The 20,068-nt window shown below is 40.2% G+C and overlaps 1 long non-coding RNA gene across 9 annotated transcripts in view; it reads right to left on the bottom strand.

Moving 5' to 3' along the window:
- LOC106508909 (uncharacterized) overlaps window positions 1–20,068 on the bottom strand; it is a 156,082-nt gene that overhangs the window by 96,166 nt on the left and 39,848 nt on the right. For 6 of the 9 annotated variants that reach the window (XR_014806494.1, XR_014806499.1, XR_014806493.1 and 3 more), the window contains exon 2: window positions 3,399–3,550. This is a non-coding gene — a long non-coding RNA (uncharacterized LOC106508909). Of the gene's footprint in view, window positions 1–1,854; window positions 1,966–3,398; window positions 3,551–20,068 lie in introns of all 9 variants that reach the window. The other 3 variants (XR_014806507.1, XR_014806506.1, XR_014806509.1) reach the window with 1 other exon arrangement.

The raw sequence follows: 20,068 nt of genomic DNA, 5'->3' as shown, positions 1-20,068 counted from the left end.
TTTCTTGTGGTCTGATGATTTTCTTTAGTGTTCTATTTGGGTTGTTTCTTTCTGTCTGTCTTTCTTTTTTTGCATCAGCTGTTGGTTTTTGGTTTGTGGTTTCCATGAGGTTCACATATATTGACCTATAATATGTTAGTTTATTTCAAGCTGATAATTACGCAAGTCAGGATGCATTCTAAAAGCACTGCATTTTTAATCCTCCCTGGCCACGTTTTATGTTTTTGGTGTCATACTTTATATCTTTGTGTGTATATCCCTTAACTATTCATTTTATAGTTAATTTTATTACTTTGTCTTTAACTTTCCTGCTAGCTTTTTAAGTGGTTGCATTTATATATATAAATATAGATATATACAGATATAAATATAGATATATACTTGCCTTTACTAGTGAGATGCTTTCTTTATATATTTTCATTCCCGGTTATGGCCTTTTCTTTTTCACTTAAAGAAAACCTGGTAACATTTCTTTTAAGGCCAGTTTAGTGGTGATGAACTTTTTTAGTTTTTGCTATTCTGGGAAAATCTTTCTCTCTCTTTCAATTCCGAATGATAACCTTGCTGGGTAGGTATTCTTGGCTGTCAGTTTTTTCCTTTTAGCACTTTGAATAAACATGCTACTCCATACAGTCTGCAAAGTTTCTGTTGAAAAATCAGCTGATAGTCTTTTGGGGTTCCCTTGTATGTGACTAGTTATTTTTCTCTTAAAGTCTTTAAAATTCTCCCTTTAACTTTTGCCATGTCAATTATATATATCCTGGTATGAATCTTTGAGTACAGCTTGTTTGGGAATTTTTGCACTTCTGCAACTAGATGTCTATTTCCTTCCCCAGGTTAGGGAAGATTTCAGACGTCACTTCTTCAAACAATTTTTCTGGACCTTTGTCTCTTCTCTCTCCTTCCTCTACAGTGCAAGTAAAAGTACTAGTATTGGAGTTCCCATTGTGGCTCAGTGGTAAATGAACCCAACTAGTATACATGAGGACGAAGGTTCAATCCCTGTCTTCCCTAAGAGGGTTAAGGATCCGGTGTTGCTGTGAGCGATGGTATACGTCACAGATGAGGCTCAGATCCCAAGTTACTGTGGCTGTAGTATAGGCTGGCAACTTATGGCTCTGATTCTACCCCTAGCCTGGGAAGCTTCATATGCCATAAATGTGGCCCTTTAAAAAAAAAAAAAAAGTGGGGGGGGGCTAGTATGCTCGATTTTTTTCCAGAGTTTCCTTAAGCTATCCTCATTTAAACATTCTTTTTTTTCTGATTGGATGATTTTCACCATTCTGTTTTCCAGATTGCTGATCCATATCTCCGTATCATCTGCTGTAGATTTTTTCTAATTTATTTTCCAGTTCAGTTGTTGTATTATTCAACCCTAATTGCTTCTTTCTTACAGCTTCTAACACTTTGTTGAAGTTCTCACTGTGTTCCTCCTTTCTTCTTGCAGATTTGGCAAGCATCCCGATGACCATTACTTTGAATTCTTAATCAGATAAATTACATATTTCAATTTCATTAGGGTCCCCCCTGACCTGAGGTTTTATCTTATTCTTTTCTTTGGATCATAATCGTTTATGGAGGAACTCTTTAAATACTTTTTAGATTGAAATGGACAGGAAGAAAAAGAATTATGTATCCTGCTTACTAAAACATATAGCACATCACCTTACTAGTATGAAACACCCCAAACACCCCTTGTCTTCCTCTCTGCCTTCTTGCCAAGACTGAATCCTTAAGTTCAGAACAGCTTCCTCCTAGTATACCAACACAACAATTTCATGGACAATTTCTGGTCTCAATTTCCCACTAGAACGTATGCCCCTCCCTTCAGAACAGGGACCTCCTTATACTTACTTTGTGTGCATGATCCCAGCAGAGTACCTGGCCCATGGTGCAGGCTCAACACATTGTATGATTAGGTATTGCATTTTGCCAGTTCCCACCTCTCACTGGTTTATGGTGAAACTTAAAAGGGATGAAAGTAAAAGTCATAAATTAAATTTCTAATTGCACCAGATCCTCTGCCCCAGGGAGAAAGCAGGCAGCTTTCATCTTTGGAGAGAAGCTTCTTTGAGTGGAGGAGAAGGTTCCTTCCCTTGCTCACTCATTTCCGGGAGCAAGTGAAGCATTTCTTTGTTTCTTCACTCACTAGTCAGGCATGCCCACCATGAAGGATCCAACGGAAGATAAAACCCTGGCTTGCTGCCAGTCACACCATGGCTGTCTCTGCGGGGACATGTTACTCAGGCTCATTTTGGCATAACTTCCGTCACTTCAGTTTACCCAGAAGGGGCAGAGTGTGAGCTCCTGGAAGGGAGCCACGTCATGTCTACAGGGCACAAAATAATGGGATTCTTCTGTGTGGCCTCACCCAATTTAAATTATCCTCTTAAGTATCTCAAACACTAAATGCAAACATTCAACCGCCCTCCTCCCTGAGCTCTTGACAAGGCAAAAGGAGTTTGAGAGCTCCTTTTTTTTTAAAATTATTATTTCTTTTTTTCCCCTTCCATAGTCAAGAGAAAACAAAAAAGGATTATCATGCTTCACAGGAGCATGACATAATTTCAGTTAAATTTGAGTTTGGTGTTTAACATGTCAGTTTGTCATTATAAATTGATTTCTCTTTGTAGATCGAGAAACAAAAGAGGTTTTTGGGAAAAAAATGCTAAAGGAGCTGAATATCCACTCATCATGGGTAGATTAAAAAAATCCATCCAGTTTCTTTAGTTGTGTAGATAAATTTTCATGACTTTTCCTTTTTCTGGTAGTTGTTTATTTTTCTACATGGTATAAGTCAGGTTAATTCAAGCATGTCACACCTAGGATCCTCTGAAAGATAGTTTTACATTTAAATATATTTAAGTCCCTAGGTCCACTTTTTCCCTTCCTGCAATTGTGATAGCTCTACTTCCCATGTCCTCCTGTTGTGACTCTGGCCAAGTTCTCCCAGCCCTCCTAGAGCACAAGAGTACAATTTAGTCACCCCTAGTCCATAGGAACCAATAATGCATCTTTGTAGCTCAGAAACATTATTATAGCTTTCAGAAAGGACCTCTCTACCCTAGTCCTAAAGACCTAATTACTGTCAACTTAACAAGCCCAGTTCATCAAGGAAGTCATGCACCATGTCTATTTTATAAAATGTACCCAGCTGTAGGAGATATTTTATACGGAATGTGTCTAGGGACTCTACACATGTTGACAATTTCTGTTTTCTTTTGCTCAGTAGGGAATTGGTCTTTTTTGCAAAATTGGAAGGAGGGACCACCATGCTTACCACTCCTTACCAACCATCTCTGTTCTATGGGTCTCCTTGGTCAGCTCAGTACAAGTAGAGAGTTGTTACTCACCATCTACATCCACAGCAACAAGATCTGACCCATTTGTGTGCTTACCTTTGAGATGGAGGGGAAAGAGGAGTCTCTGGAGTTCAGATCAGTTGCTCTGATTCCCATTTCCACTGGGGATTGGCTCATTTCTGTTTACTTCTCTCAATCATTCGTTTTTGGTTAGTGACCAGGTCACACAATGAAGAAATTCATATGGTCTGAAATGGCATGTGAATGTGTACATGCGTTAATTAGGTAATTTAGAAAAAGCATATTTGAAAAAATAAACCAGCAAGAACCTGGAACTCATGTCCTGGAACTAGGTTTCCTATTGCCTTAAACAGCTCTTATGAGCACATTCTTGTCAGTGGCTGTTTGAATTAAAAAGCAAAGAATGCATAACACAGACTCATCCAACCCTTTCCCAGACTCTGAAGAACAGCTTGGGGTGGCTCTGTTTCATCAAAGGAAGCTCTGCTCTGCTCCAGGAATGGCTTGTTCATTCTGCTGATGAAGTGGTTGTATTGAGGTGCCGGAAACAAAGCAATGATGTGGGGATAATTTCTATAAAACTTGATGTTTCATCCAAATGTGATTAACACAGCCAAGAATTCTTGCCCTTGTTACCGAGTCAGAGGTTGAGTTAATCAGAGCTAATCTTTATCCACATTTGAAGAAAGGTGTCAATTGATTTTCCTTCCTTTCCATATAATAGGAGGGAGCCATAAATAAGCCTTTTGGTTTTTTATTTGAACATTTTTTTACTGAGGATCAGAGAATGGAATCTGCCAGATTAGAGATTAATTTAGAGAAGCAGGGTATTCAAGGTGATAAACAACTATGCAAATGTTGTAAAAAATGGTTATTAGATGCATATTCCAGAGATACTGACATTTAAAGCTAGAGCAGGTCAGAAGCTATAAATATAGCCTTGTCTTTGTTCCTTGGGAAGCAGTAGAAGATTATGATAAATATGCACATGAGGATATCAGAATGATTTAAAGTTTTGTTTTTTGTTTTGTTTTGTTTTGATTTTTGGCCACAGCGTGCAGTGGCTTGATGTGGGCTCAGTTCCCAGACCAGGGATCAAACCTGGGCCACAGCAGTGAAAGCACTGAGTCCTAACCAATAGACCACCAGGGGACTCACAAGAAGGATTCAAAGTTTTAATACTCCCTCTGTCACTTAAGGTTATGATGGAACTGATGTTAATTGCTGGAGCCCTCTCTATACCTCAACGTCCCATCAACAATGAGGGGTAGGATAGCAACCATCCTCACTGAGACATTGAATGACATAATTTAAGCAAAGCTCCTCGCACAAAGTACTCAACAAGTGGTAAGCATTTCTACTTGCTGCTTAAACCATTAAATCAATGTGATACTTCTGCTTCAGGTAATAGTGAAGATTACATACCAAATCAAAGGAAATAGTAACAATTTATCTTATTTGAATTAGTGTTAACTAATACGCTAATACACTAATTTTCTCCGCAATCCACACTTCCTTAACCATGTACACTCAGTAGATTTCTTTTTCTTTTTTTATAGCCAAACCTGTGGCATATGGAAGTCCCCAGGCCATGGGTTAAATCTGAGCTGCAGCTGGGGCCTACACCACAGGCACAGCAACACCAGATCCAAGTTGCAGCTTCGACCTATACCACGTCTTGTAGCAACACGTGATCCTTAACCCAATGAGTGAGGCCAGGGATCAAAGCCACATCCCCACAGAGACAATATGTGGTCTCTAACCCACTGGCCCACAATGGGAACTCCTTAATAGATTATTAAAAAACAAAACAAAACCAAACACCAGTAAGTACATATGCGACAGCTGATGTCCAGAAACCTTTCCAAATACATGATAATTTGACTACAGCAAGCTGACTCAGAGGTGGCAAAACAATTCAGTGTTTGGGTAGAGAACACAAATTCTAGTTTAAAGAGCTAATTCCCTTAGACCTCAGTTTCTTTATCAGCCAGGCTTTGGAATGGAGGGCACAGGGAAGGCATCATCTCCCTTCCTGCTTCTCCACTAAAAGGTGGAGCCAGGATTAAAATCTTTTAGGTACCAATACACACATTTGACTACTGTGCTGTAACTGCTTCCCAAGTTAGGGATAAAGACTGGGCTGTGCCAGTAGTTCCCAACAAGCGACACTCAAGAGAAGCAAGTGGTACAGGGGCAAAAGTTGTGGCTTCTTGGTACCCACTCCTGGGTTTGAATCTAGCTCTGCCACATGTGACAAAAACAAAAACAAACAAACAAACAAACAAAAACCTTGGAAAAATTACTGAATATCTCTGTGCCTAAGCTTTTTGACCTAGAAAGTGAGGATGGAAACAATACCTGCCCATAAGTTCATAGAATGATAAATTCCTTAATGCAGGCAATTTGCTTAGAACAACAACTTATCTATTACAAGCAGTTATTAAATGTTACTTACCTTGATGGACACATGGGAAACGTGCTAAGGTTGGTTTTGTCCTTCATTTATTTGTTACTGAATCTGTGGGACATTGCCTCATTTACATGATTCTTACTCTGTCCCACAAACCTGGGGCAGTACCTTTTCTCCTTCAAGCACTGACTACTTCAAACACTGCTCATGTATGTTTTTTAATCCTATTTCACAGGGATTTCTGGGACGTGAAGAAGATACTTCTAAATCAAGCTATTCCTTTGCGAGGACTTTTAGGTGTTAAGTTATTTATCTTTGGGGCAATGGGTCCAAAACCACTAAGCTTTAAAAAGTGGTTATCAGAACTGCATTGTAAATTGCTGAGAGCTCTAAAACTGTCAGGTAAATTCTCACTCAGGGAAATTGGATTTTATCACGGAGTCTAGCTTTAAAGTCAGCATTTAAGGCAAAAATTAAACATAATTAAGCTTACTTTTGGGAGTTCCTGTTTGCCTCAGCGAAAACAAACCTAACATCTCCATGAGGATATATGGGTTTGATCCCTGGCCTCGCTCATTTGGTTAAGGATCTGGCGTTCCCCTGAGCTGTGGTGTAGGTCGCAGACTCAGCTCAGATCCCATGCTGCTATGGCTGTGTAGGCCAGCAGCTGCAGCTCTGTTTCAACCCCTAGCATGGGAACTTCCATATGCCACAGACATGGCCCCCAAAACACACACACACACACACACACACACACACACACACACACACACACACACACACACACACACATTAGGATTAACTGTCATGGCTCAGCAGTTAGCGAACCTGACTAGCATCTACAAGGGTGCGGGTTTGATCCCTGGCCTCGCTCAGCGGGTTAAGGATCTGGTGTTGCCCTGAGCTGTGGTGTAGGTCGCAGACACGGCTCAGATCCCAAGTTGCTTCGGCTGTGGTGTAGGCCAGCGGCTGCAGCTCCAATTGGACCCCTGGCCTGGGAACTTCCATATGCCACAAGTAAGGCCCTAAAAAGACAAAAAGACCAAAAAAAAAAAAAAATACTCTTGAACTCCGCTTTGTCAGTAAATCCACTATAGTCACTTTTTTCCTCCAGCTTTCAAACAGATCGCTTTTTTTCCTGTTAAACACCCAATAAAGAAATTGACTTGCGTTTAAGCCAGTCTTGTAGAAAAAACAAGCACCACATTAACCAAGCACTTTATACAAAGTATCTCATTTATTCTTGACAGTGGCCTTATGAAGTATTTGTAAGTATTCCTTTTTCACCTGTGAGGGACTGAGGCAGGTGTGCTGTGGAGCAGAATATTGATCTCAGTTCACTGAAGCCCCCAATTTCCCTCTACATGTTCCCTCGGCCCTGAATCGATCACCTCTGTATGACAATGGAAGGTACAAATTACCCTTTTCTCTGCTCTAACAAGAATGCTTAGCATCTATTAGAGGCAAGGTTGAGTTTAGAGCTTCTCAAATTGAATGCATAGAAATTGCAGGAAGTCCAAAAAGACTAGGAACCTGTTTGATTGAAGGTCCAAGAGGGATGCAGTTTACGGGTGGAAAGATACGAAGAGGGAGCGAAAGGCCATTACTGGCTCTGCTGGGTTCTAGAGCCATAAATGAGTTATGCAGGGAAGCCCAGGAAGAATCAGCCAGGAAGTTTGGGTCACTTAATTGCAGCCCTCCTTGAAGTCGGGCTTGGACAGGTGCCTCCTGAGAGTCCCTTCCATCTCAGGGTTCTTGGAATCCACCCCGGACATCACTAAGGAATGTGGCAAAGCTAGACAGATTTTGCCCACAGCTAGTGACAGATAGTTCTCAGCAGATTCCTGGAACACCTCTCTAAAGGGGGATAAGACTTTACTGTCTTCTCATTTAATGGTGGGAGGTGAGGCCCAGACACTCAATTCACAGGAAAAGGGACTGCTTGACAGGCAGCCCCACGACATCAGGGAGGGTCCACACCTATCCCTGAAGGAGAAGAAGTGCACAGGGCCCCAGGGCATGGGGGGTGTAATTTGGGTGTAATCAAAGGAATGTTTGTGATGGCTGGTGCCATAAACCTGTGGCCCAGCTCAGCTCTTCCCCTCTGCATAAACAGGCCTGTGAAAGAGACCCATTACTCAAATCACTGGCCCACGATAAAGTCAGATCCTTTCTTGTGCCCATGCTCTTTCTACAGGGTACTTTTTCTCTTAATAGTTTTTTTTTCCCTGATTATGCATACCACATAATTAACACAAAAAAGGAAAAAACAGAAAAGTAAACCAAAGCAGATAAACAATATAAAGAAAATCAGATAGCACAGGGAACTACATTCAATATCCTGTAATAACCCATAATGGAAAAGGATCTGAAAGAGAATATATATGTATAACTGAATCACTTTGTTGTACAACAGAAAATAACACAAAATTATAAATTAACTATATTTCAGTTTTTTAAAAAAGATCATATATTTACTATACATGGTATTTTTTCCTTATAAAACTCAGCTATATGTTTATGATATGGATAACAGTAATAATAATAATGAAATAGCTTATGTGTCAGATGCTGTGCTAAGGGCTTAATTTGCATAGCCTCTTTTTTGGCCATGCCCAGAAGTTCTCAAGCTAGGAACTGAACCTGCACCACAGCAGTGACAACTCTAGATCCTTAATCTGCTGAGCCGCCCACCTTGTATCATCTCTCTTAATGAAAGAAATCTTGGACAGGAATTATTTGACACTTCCTCCAGCTCCAATCCATTATGGCATTTTTAAAGAGTTAGATATTTTCTTTTTTTTTTTTTTTCTTTTTGTCTTTTGTTGTTGTTGTTGTTGTTGTTGCTATTTCTTGGGCCGCTCCTGCGGCATATGGAGGTTCCCAGGCTAGGGGTTGAATCGGAGTTGTAGCCACCAGCCTACGCCAGAGCCACAGCAACGCGGGATCCGAGCCGCGTCTGCAACCTACACCACAGCTCACGGCAACACTGGATCGTTAACCCACTGAGCAAGGGCAGGGACCGAACCCGCAACCTCATGGTTCCTAGTCGGATTCGTTAACCACTGCGCCACGACAGGAACTCCAGATATTTTCTTTTCCCTTTCTTAAAAAAAAAAAAATCTAATGATACCAGAATATCAAAATCAGCTAGTTCATCTTATCATCTTTATAGCCTCAGAGGTACGGTTAATATTACAACCTGAGTTTACAAAAATTAATATGACTAATAAGCTTTTAGATTTGTAAGGCCCCTCTTGACTCTGCTAATCTGAAAATTCAACAATGGCCCACCACACTTAATCACCTGGCCAATAGTAAAATTATCTGTCTGATTTCAGAACTGTTTAGAGTTTGTGCTTCAGCCACACTTTATTTTGATGACCCTCTGTAAAGGTCTACTTTTCTTTTTAATTCTGTAATTTTCAGTCTTGTAACTAGTAAAGATGATGCTAATACAAACTTTCTACTAAGCTTTATGAAAGAATTTAAAAGGCCAGCACAGAAGTTCCCACTGTGGTACAGTGGGTTAAGAATCTGACTGCAGTGGCTTGGGCCATGGTGGAGGTGAGAGTTCGATCCCTGGCCTAGAACAGTGCATTAAAGGATCCTGTGTTGCCCTAGCTGTGGCATAGGTTGCAACTGCAGCTTATATTCAATCCCTGGCCCTGGAACTTCCATATGCCATGGATGGAGCCATTAAAAAAAAAAAAAAGATCAGAACATCTAAATAATAAACTGCTCATCTACAATTTCTTAATAGAATTGTCTTTGGAATGTAATATAATATTGAACAATGGTCAATAAAAACTGTAAAGTCCTTACAGAGGAATCCACATTTCCAAACTCTTGTTTTCTCTTTTACTTTGGTTGGTTTGTATTTCTATTTCTAAGCAACTTTCCATTTTTCTACTAACTCTAAACATTAATTCTCCCCTCTGGAACTGAGATAATTTTTGATTTAAAAATCCTTTAAGGAACAGAGTAGTGGTTACCAGAAGGGCAGAGGTAGGGAAATGGGTAAAAAGGATCAACTGCATGGTGATGAATGGAAACTAAATTTTTTGTGATGATTAAAGAAAGATAAACACTGATATATGAACAAATGAGCAAGAACCATGAAATATTTCCATTCCACCTGAACAAATAAAAAATTAATTGTAGTCAGCTATATCTCAATATAAAATTAATTGTAAAGTAAATAAAAATGGGGAAAATGACAATAATCAATATATAAAGTATATATAAAGTACAAATGAAGAATAACCAATAATAAAGAAATTTATTTAGAGAGCTCCCATTGTGGGTTACCATTCTGACTAGTATCCATAAGGATGTGGGTTTGATCCCTGGCCTCACTCAGTGGGTTAAGGATCCAGCATTGCCATGATTTGTGGTGTAGGTCTCAGACATGGCTCGGATCTGGCATTGCTTGGCTGTTGTGTAGGCCAGCAGTTGCAGCTTCAATTCAACCCCTCGCCTGGAGACATCTGTATGCTTCAGGTGCAGCCCTAAAAAGAAAAAAAAAAAAAACGTAATGTATTTTTCTTTGTATTGTGCCTCAATTCCAACTGTTACCTATTAGGCAGAAAAATAGACATGTCCCATTCACTAATTCCACACATTAAAGCAACTCTACCAGGTCACTCAAATCAGGTTTAAAAACATGAGAGGGGAGTTCCCATCGTGGCTCAGTGGTTAACGAATCTGACTAGGAATTATGAGGTTGCAGGTTTGATCCCTGGCCTTGCTCAGTGGGTTGAGGATCCGGTGTTGCTGTGGCTCTAGCATAGGCTGGCGGCTGCGGCTCTGATTTGACCCCTAGACTAGGAACCTCCATGTGCCGAGGGTGTGGCCCTAGAAAAGACAAAGAAAAAGAAAAAAAAAATGAGAGGTGAGCAGAATACATTTAAAGGCTAATCTGCTTTTTTTCCTGAGTATATTTTCCTTGGAATTTGGGTTTTGAGATGAGCTGCCAACTTCAGACCACTGCCGTGCCGTGGCAATGTACCATAGAGCCATAATGAAGGCTGTGGGCATGTGTATGCCTAGAACTGTCTGGCACATGGTGGTACGTCATAAATATTTGTAGAATGAATGAATTTGCAAATGATGAAATGATCCTAGGAGCACAGTGAGAAATGGGCAGCTCTAGTCTCTGCCTCCTACCAGGAACCAAGCCAAGAAAACCTCAGCCCTTCCCAGGTTGCACAAAGGGCAGTCACCCTAAATCATTTGGTTCCTGGCCTCAAATGTTGGCTGCAGTTGAGTTGCTGCTACAGAGGAGAGTGAGGTCTTTTCATGAATACTGACTTGGACCTCAAATGCTGACCTTCATAATTTTCCTAAGAACCTCTTTGACACAAAGTAGAAAAGTAGCTGTTAGATATTATTTAGGTCTCCATCCAAATTCCTGAGAGAGAACAACTGCTTATTAACATTAAGATTTGTTTTGTTTTGTTTTGTTTTTTGTCTTTTTAGGGCCTTACTTGCGGCATATGGAGGTTCCCAGGCTAAGGGTCTCATCAGAGCTGTAGCCGCTGGCCTACACCACAGCCACAGCAACACAGGATCTGAGCCGCATCTGAGAGCTACACCACAGCTCATGGCAACACCAGATCCTTAACCCACTGAGCCAGGCCAGGGATCGAACTCCAAACCTCATGGTTCTTAGTTGGATTCACTTCTGCTGTGCCACAATGGGAATTCCTAACATTAAGATTTGTGTTCCAGTTATAGCTACTCATGTGACGACACCCTCTTTATAGGATACACAGAAGAATATTCTCTTTGAATGGTTATAATAGAAAAAGTTTAATTGTACACTTACATATATTTGAATGACATCGTTGGTGAGTGAGCATTTAAATAATTTTTTTTTTCTTTTTACGGCCACACCTGTGGCATATGGAAGTTCCCAGGCTACAGGTCAAATCAAAGCGGCAGCTGCCAGCCTACACCACAGCCACAGCAATGCAGGGTCCAAGCCATGTCTGCGACCTACACCATAGTTCATGGCAACGCTGGATTCTCAACCCACTGAGTAAGGCCAAGGATTGAACTCGCATCCCCATGGATACCAGGTAGGTTGGTAACCTGCTGGGCCACAATGGGAACTCTCTAAATAAATAAATTTCTTTATTATTGGTTATTCTTCATTTGTACTGTATATATTGATTATCGTCATTTTCCCCATTTTTACTTACAATTAATTTTTTTTTTTTTTGGTCTTTTTGCCATTTCTTGGGCCGCTCCCGCGGCATATGGAGGTTCCCAGGCTAGGGGTCTAATCAGAGCTGTAGCTGCCAGCCTACGCCAGAGCCACAGCAACGCGGGATCCAAGCCACGTCTGCAACCTACACCACAGCTCATGGCAACGCCGGATCGTTAACCCATTGAGCAAGGGGCAGGGATCGAACCCGCAACCTCACGGTTCCTAGTCGGATTCGTTAACCACTGCGCCACGACGGGAACTCCGATTTACAATTAATTTTTACTGAGACATAACTAACTGCAATTAATTTTGTATTTGTTCAGGTGGAATGAGAATATATCATGGTTCTTGCTCGTTTGTTCATATATCAGTGTTTATCTTTCTTTAATCAGCTCCATAATGATATTGTCTAGATCTAACTGTAACTTTTATATCAATCAGTTTCATTTACCATTCGAAAAGCAACTAGCTACATACTGAATTTCCTGAATTTAGGTCTTGTTCAGAACAAAATGTATGTAAAAACAATGATGCCATACCTTTGATGATGTAAAAATTTAGGTATTATTTTTTCCATAATATTCAGTACTCTATCCTTACCTAAGTCTTTTGCCTCCTGCACTACAATATAGAAAAAAATATCTCCAGATGAGGACTGAAACTTTGAAAATTGCCTGGGCCTCACTGGGACATGCATAAGTTCATGTTTCATCTTTCAGGAAATATCTCCAGTTGAATGTTCAAAAGCACTGAAATTCTATACCAACCAGAGGCTCTCTTGATTATCAGGGTTCACTAAACTAAGAATTCTGAATGCCTAAGATATCCCCCAATCTACTCCAAGCAGACACTTCTGCTGTTAAACAGAGAATAAGGGCTTCTTGGTGGATGAAGGGGCAAACTTCTTCCCCCAGGATATGACCTTCACCTAAAAGCTGGGAGCTTGTGAATCTCTCAAGGAACTGACTCTAGGCACATGTTCAAATGGAGACAACACACAAGGCTTTGGGAAAGCAGAGGGAAACCGCCAAAAAGAAACTAATGGACAGCCTGGACATACCACACAGCACTTGTTTCAGACAGGAATAAAAATGACAGGTTTTTCCTGGGTGCTGATGGAGAGCTACACAGGTATTGTGTAGGACTACATCACAAAAGGTGTCCTATTCCCCTGGAAAATCCCCAGCCCAGGTCCTGCATCCCTAAGGTCTGCTGGGATGTCATCCACCTAAAAGCAGCAGCACTTGCAATTCTGGAAGCAGCTCTGACAGCCTTGACACTGACATATGCACAAAGAAGAGGAGCTCAAAGACTTTCTATGAAAAGATCACAGGAAGAGCAAGGAGGTGGAGTCTGGGCAACTTAAGAAGTGCTTTGACCTAAAGTTTTGTAATGGACTTGGTATTTAAATGGGAGAAATGTTCCACTTCTGATACAAACCAACAACAAAGAAAAAGGATAGATAGGGAGTGAGAGCAAAAGAGTTAGGAATAAATTTAACCAAGAAAGTATAAGATTTATGCCCTGAAAACTATAAAACATTGCTGAAAGAAATTAAAGAAAACCTAAATAAATGAAAAAGATTCTATGTTCATGTACTGGAAGACTTAACATTGTTAAGATGGCAATACTACCCAAAGTCATGTGCAGATTCTTTTGTAATCTGAATCCAAATCCCAATTACTTTCTGTGCAGAAATGGAAAAGATGATCCAAAAATGCAAAAGTAATTTCCCTAGAGCCCAAACAGCCAAAACTATTTTGAAAAAGGAAAAACAGGTGTTTCCATCGTGACTCAGTGGTTAATGAACCCGACTAGTAACCATGAGGATGCTGGTTTGATCCCTGGCCTTGCTCAGTGGGTTAAGGATCCAGTGTTGTCATGAGCTGTGGTGTAAGTTGAGTTGCGGCTCAGATCCCGAGTTGCTGAGGCTCTGGCAGAGGATGGTGGCTACAGCTCTGATTCAACCTCCATATGCCACAGGTACGGCCCTAAGACAAAGAGACCAAAAAAAAAAAAAAAAAAAGAAAAAAAAAAAGACTTAAAGCAAACTTATTAGTAATAAAAACAATGTGTAGTACTGACATAAAGATCAATGAAATAGAATTGAGAATCCAAAAATAAATCCATACATCTATGGTGAACTGACTTTTTTTTTTTTTTTTTTTTTTCTTCATTTTTGACTAACCCATGGCATATGGAGTTCCCAGGCCAGGGATCAAATCCAAGCCACAGTTGTGACCTAAGCCACAGCTGCAGCAACGCCATATCTTTAAACCACTGACACGGGGATCAAACCTGCATTCCAGTGCTTCCCAAGATGCTGCGGATCCCGTTGTGCCACAGCAAGAACTCCTATGGTCAATTGATTTTGATAAAGATGCCAAGACCACTCAATGGGGAAAAAAATAAAACTCTTCAACAATTAATGCTGGAACAACTAGATATAGATACAAAAGGATAAAACTGGACCCCTGTCTCATACATGCAAAGATTTATTCAAAATGTATCAATAATACAAATATAAAAGCTAAAACCAAAATGTTCTGAGAGGAAAACATAAAGGTAAATCTTTGTAACATTGGATTTGGCAATGCATTCTTAGATATGGCCCCCAAAGCATAAGCAAAAAAAGAAAAATTAGATAAATCAGACTTGATCAAAATTAAAAACTGTTGTGCATCAAAAGATACTACCAAGAAAGTGAAAAGACAACGATGACATGGGAGAAATTTTTGAAAAAAAATCTGATAGGTGTTGTCTAATACCCAGAATATATAAAGAACTCTTATAACTCAACAAGAAGACAGATAATCAATTTAAAAATAAGTAAAGGACTAATAGACATTTCTTCAAAGAAGATATACCAATGGCCAACAAATACCTGAAAAGATATTTAATATCAATAGTTACTGGGGAGAGTTACCATCGTGGCTCAGTGGTTAACAAATCTGACTAGGAATCATGAGGCTGCAGGTTCGATCCCTGGCCTTACTTAATGGGTTAAGGATCCGGTGTTGCGTGAGCTGTGGTGTAGGTCGCAGACGCGGCTCGGATCCTGAGTTGCTGTGGCTCTGGTGTAGGCCAGTGGCTACAGCTCCGATTAGACCCCTAGCCTGGGAACCTCCACATGCTGTGGCAGCGGCCCTAGAAAAGGAAATATATATATATATAGTTATTGGGAAATGAAAATTAAAATAACAAGATACCATTCCATATCCATTATGATAGCCATAGTTTTTTTAAAAATAAGAAAAAAACAGGGTTGTCAAGAATGTAGAGAAACATAAACCTTCATACTTTGCTAGTAGGAATGTAAAATGGTATAGCTGCTATAGGAAACAGTTTGGCACTTCCTCAAAAAGGGAAACATAGGATTACTATATGACCCAGAAATTCCACTCTGTGTAGACCCAAAAGAACTGAAAACATATGTTCAAACAAAAACTTATACACAAGTGTTCATTAAAGCACTATTCAAAATAGTCAAGAGGTGGAAATTACCTAAATGTTCATCAACTAATGAACGAGTGAATGAATTGTGGCATATCCATTCAATGGAACATTTTTAAGCCCTAAAAAGGAATGAAGTACAAACACATGCTACACCATGAATTAACTTCAAAAACATTATGCAAAGTTAAAGGAACTAGATGCACACATATTGTATAAATCCATTTATATGAAATACGCAGAATAGGTAAATCCATAGAGAAGAAATCGGATTAGTGATTGTCAGGGGAAGGGAGAAGGAAGAATTGGGAAGTGACTGCTCTATGAGTACAAGGTACCCATACCCTTTCCTTTTGGGGTTATGAAAATATTTTGGAATTTGATGAAGATGGTAGTTGTATGACATTGTCAATGTGCTAAATGCCACTGAAATGTAGAACTTGTAATGGTTAGTTTTATGTTAAGGATATTTTACCTTAATTTTTGAAAGTATGGTGGGAGAGTGATGTAGCCTTTGACAATGATTTTATAAACGTACATTTGCTGACAGATATTTTCATGATTTTCTTTAAGTAATAAATCGGATTATGACGCAGGTTCAATCTCCAGCCCAGATGGTGGGTTAAAGGATCCTGCATTGTGGCAGCTGTAGCATAGGTCACAACTACGGCTCAGATCCGATCCCTGGCCTGGGAATTCCACATGTCACGAAAAAATGAAAATTTAAAAAAATTCTTCAAAATTAAAAAATTATGAATTAAAAAAACAAAAGAATATAAGGAAACAAAATTGCAAAGGTAATTAAGAGTACAAGATCCAGGAGAAGTGAGACAGGGAGAGAAAAATGGGGGGAAGGAGAGGATGAGAAAAAGGAGAAAAGAAAGGAGAACTAGAGCAAGAATTTTAAAGTTAGTGATATCAAGTGTCAGAGGGCCTATGAGGATAGAAGCTGTCTCCCTCACAGCTGGTAGGAGCATGAACTGCACAGACACTTTGGAGAATAACTGGTTAGTAGTTAATAAAATCAAAATGGACATAACCTGGTAATGTTCAGAATGGCAACTCTAGCTAGTAATACTCTGCTGCAGATTTGAAAGTTACTAGGAGAGTAGAGCTAAAAAGTTTTCATCACACTGGAGTTCCCGTTGTGACTTAGCAATAACAAAGCCAACTAGTATCCAGAGGACACAGGTTCAATCCCTGGCCCTGCTGGTGGGTTAAGGATCCTGTGTTGCTGTGGCTGTGGCATAGGCAAGCAGCTGTAGCTCCAATTCAACCCCTAGCCTGGAAACTTCCAATATGCCACAGGTGCAGCCCTTAAATAAATAAATAAATAAATAATAAATTTAAAAGTTCTCACCACAAGAAAAAATCTGTAACTACGGCAGGTGACAGATGTTAACTAGACTTATTGTGATTATTTCACAATACACACCAATATCAAACCTTTATGTTGTACACCTGAAACTAATATAATGTGGTATGCCAATTATACCTCAATATAAAAAATAAAAAATAAAAATAAAATGGACATACTCAAGAGTTCCACTTCTGGTATCTAATCTGCCTTAGGGAGATCATTACATATGTGTGCAAGGAATCATACATACAACATTTGCTAATAATACCCATGTATCAGAAATAACTTAAATAGTTAAGGGAATGGACTTTTTTTTTCTTCTGCTTTTTAGGGCCACACCCACAGCATACGACAGATCCTAGCTGTGTCTGCGACCTACACCATAGCTCAGGGCAATGCCAGATCCTTAACCCACTGAGCAAGGCCAGGGATCCAACCTGCAACCTCATGGTTCCTAGTCAAATTCATTTCCTCTGAGCCATGATGGGAACTCCTGGGAATGGATATATTCTGATACACTAATAATACCCTAATATTACACAGTAGTTTAAAAGAATGATTATATATATATATATATATACACACACACACACGTACATATATATTTCATATATAATCATATGTATTCTTGTGTATTTTATATAGTCATATATATTTTATACATATATGAAAAAAGAAATGAGTTCCAAGTTATTTTTTGTTCTAAAAAAAGATAGCTGACAATGTAGTTTGATGCCACACAATGTACATTAGTCTTTGACATTATATCTACGTATTACTTGTATAATAAAAAACTTTGTTAATAAAAAGAAATGATGGATACAGGGAAAGAATTATGGAAAATTATATTTATTGTTCACAAGCAGGTCAGGTCCCAACTGCACTGGAGGGGAAGAATCCCACAAAGGCATGAACACCATGGAAGAAAGAAAGAAAGAATGGGGGAAGGAAGGATGAAAAAAGGGGGTAGTGAGCAAGCCAGGCTGGATTCATACCTGGAAGTAGGGGCAATTAACAAGCAAGCACACTAGATGAAATGAGACCTAGTTTAGTACTTGTTTGCTACTACTTCTTTACCACAAACACTCCTCACATTGCAGTTACCACTTGAGTTGTGCAAGCTGAATTGACTGTTTCTATTCAGCCACAGAAGTTTCATCAAGGACCATACCAAAGGCTGTGGATCTCAGACACACAGTTTTTGAAGCAGAAGTGTGGCTGGAAGTCTCAGACAGCCCTGGACCCGTGACTGATCTATGGGGCACCATTTCATTAGTTTTTGTCTCATGGAGATTCTGCAGTGAGGATCAAGGCAAGGACATGTATGTGAAGGAGAAAGAGAAAAGTCAGAATGCAACAGGACAGCAACATTTAACACAAAATTTATCAAAGAAGGGAGTATGCTGTGTGTATTAACATGGTGAACAACACTTACAAGCTATCTTAGTTACTGCAAACTTAATGGCTTAAAATAACACACAATTTGGGTGGGTCAGGAGTCCAGGCATGGCTCAACTGGGTCCTCTGCTTAAGGTTTCACAAAACTGAAATTAAGGTGTCTCCTGGTCTGCATTCTCATCTGGAGGCTTGTCTGGGGAAGAACATCTCCAAGGTCACTTAGATGGTGGACAGGTTTCATTTCCTTGTCCTTGTAGAACCCCAAGGGTCCTGGCTTCTTGCTGGCTATTGTCTGGAGGCTGCTTTTAGCTCCTAGAGGCCACCTGCATCTCCTCACCTCATGGACTTCCCCAGCATGGCCACTTACTTCATCAAGCCAGAAAGCACAGTCTCTAGAAAGAGTGTGTCAGCAAGACTGAGTCCTTTGTAATGTAGTGTAATCACAGGAGTGACATCCATCACTTGTGCTATATTTATTGTTTACAAGCAGGTCAGGTCCCAATTGCACTGGAGGGGAGGGATCCCACAAAGGCATGAACACCAGGAGGTAGTGGGAATCATGAAGCCACCTTACAATCTGTCTATCACATAAGCATACCTTTGTTGCTTCTGAGTTTTTAAATTAAAAATGACCAGGAGGAGTTCCTGTTGCGACTCACTGGGTTAAAAACCTGACATAGTGTCCATGAGTATGCGGGTTCCATCCCTGGCCTGGCTCAGTGGCTTAAGGATCCCACCTTGCTGCAAACTGTGGCATAAGTCACAGATTCCACGTGGGTCCTGTATTGCTGTGGCTGTAGTGCAGACTGGCAGCTGCAGCTCTGATCTGACCCCTAGCCCAGGAACTCCCATATGCAGCCATAAAAATTAATTAGGTAAGTAATTAAATAAAAATGACCATGAGTATAATCTTTAAAAAAAAAAATTGTAATGTACTACACTAAGAAGTAAAATCTAAACATAGAATACAGCTTATGTCAAACCTCATGATTTCTCGCTTCCCTAGCACTGTTTCAAAGATATATGTATATACCATGGACTAGATTCAGTTTGAACTAGATTTCCTACACTACTGAGTAAATTCCCAGAGTGAAGAATAAGAGCGAAGGCTTGGAAGACAAGTGGTTTCTGGCCACATATGGGATGGAGGAATATGGGTATATTTTGGCCCTCAGTGCCAAAAGGAGGCAATTAAAGGAGGTTAGTTTTACCATTTGTACTACTTCTGTGGTTATTCCTCAAAAGAGACAATGATTACTCAGTAAATGTTTCTGGAATCAATGTCACCAACCCGGCTTTATAACCTGAAAGTGAGTAGGTTTTTGCTGTTCTTTCATCAACCACCATAGGGTTTGATCACCAAAACCAAACCAACCCACCAACTTCATCGAAGGAAAAAATGCATTTGATTTTTGCCTTAAGTTGTATGCATCGGCTTATTACTAATTTAAACTTTTTTTTTTCATCATTTGTATTTAACGTTTTTCCCTTCTATGACTGTCCATACTCTTTATCTCTCTGCTTTTTTTGAGCCGTTCATCGATTTGAATCAAGATATTAATCGCTCTGGGTCCTATACACCCAAATATTCTCATCCCTGCTCGGGTCCTTTATCTCATTTTGTTTACAGTGGGGGGCGGGGAGTGAGAGGGCAGACGTACTGTCGCTTCCCATCCCAGGAGGCCACCCCATGGCTCTCTGCCTAGGATAACAGCGAAGACTAGGTTCATTTTATAACTGTCAGCGGTGTTCACCTCGGGAAACCCGTCTTTGCAAACTTTGGTCGGCCGCCGCCACCAGGCTCATAACCAGTCGAGAGACTCCCCCGAGGCTGCGGCCGCCCGGCCCGCACGGCCGCCCCCACCCTCCCCGCGGCCCACGGGGCGCGCGCCCGGGCTCGGCCCCCA

Source organism: Sus scrofa, chromosome 1, assembly GCF_054392235.1.
Source record: "Sus scrofa isolate SSC_HxYL_T2T_F1_AM1 chromosome 1, Sscrofa_HxYL_maternal_Yorkshire_Landrace_v2.0, whole genome shotgun sequence".
Classification (NCBI taxonomy): Eukaryota; Metazoa; Chordata; class Mammalia; order Artiodactyla; family Suidae; genus Sus; species Sus scrofa.
Note: the sequence above shows the minus strand (reverse complement) of the source record. Positions and strands in the feature narration are given on the sequence as shown.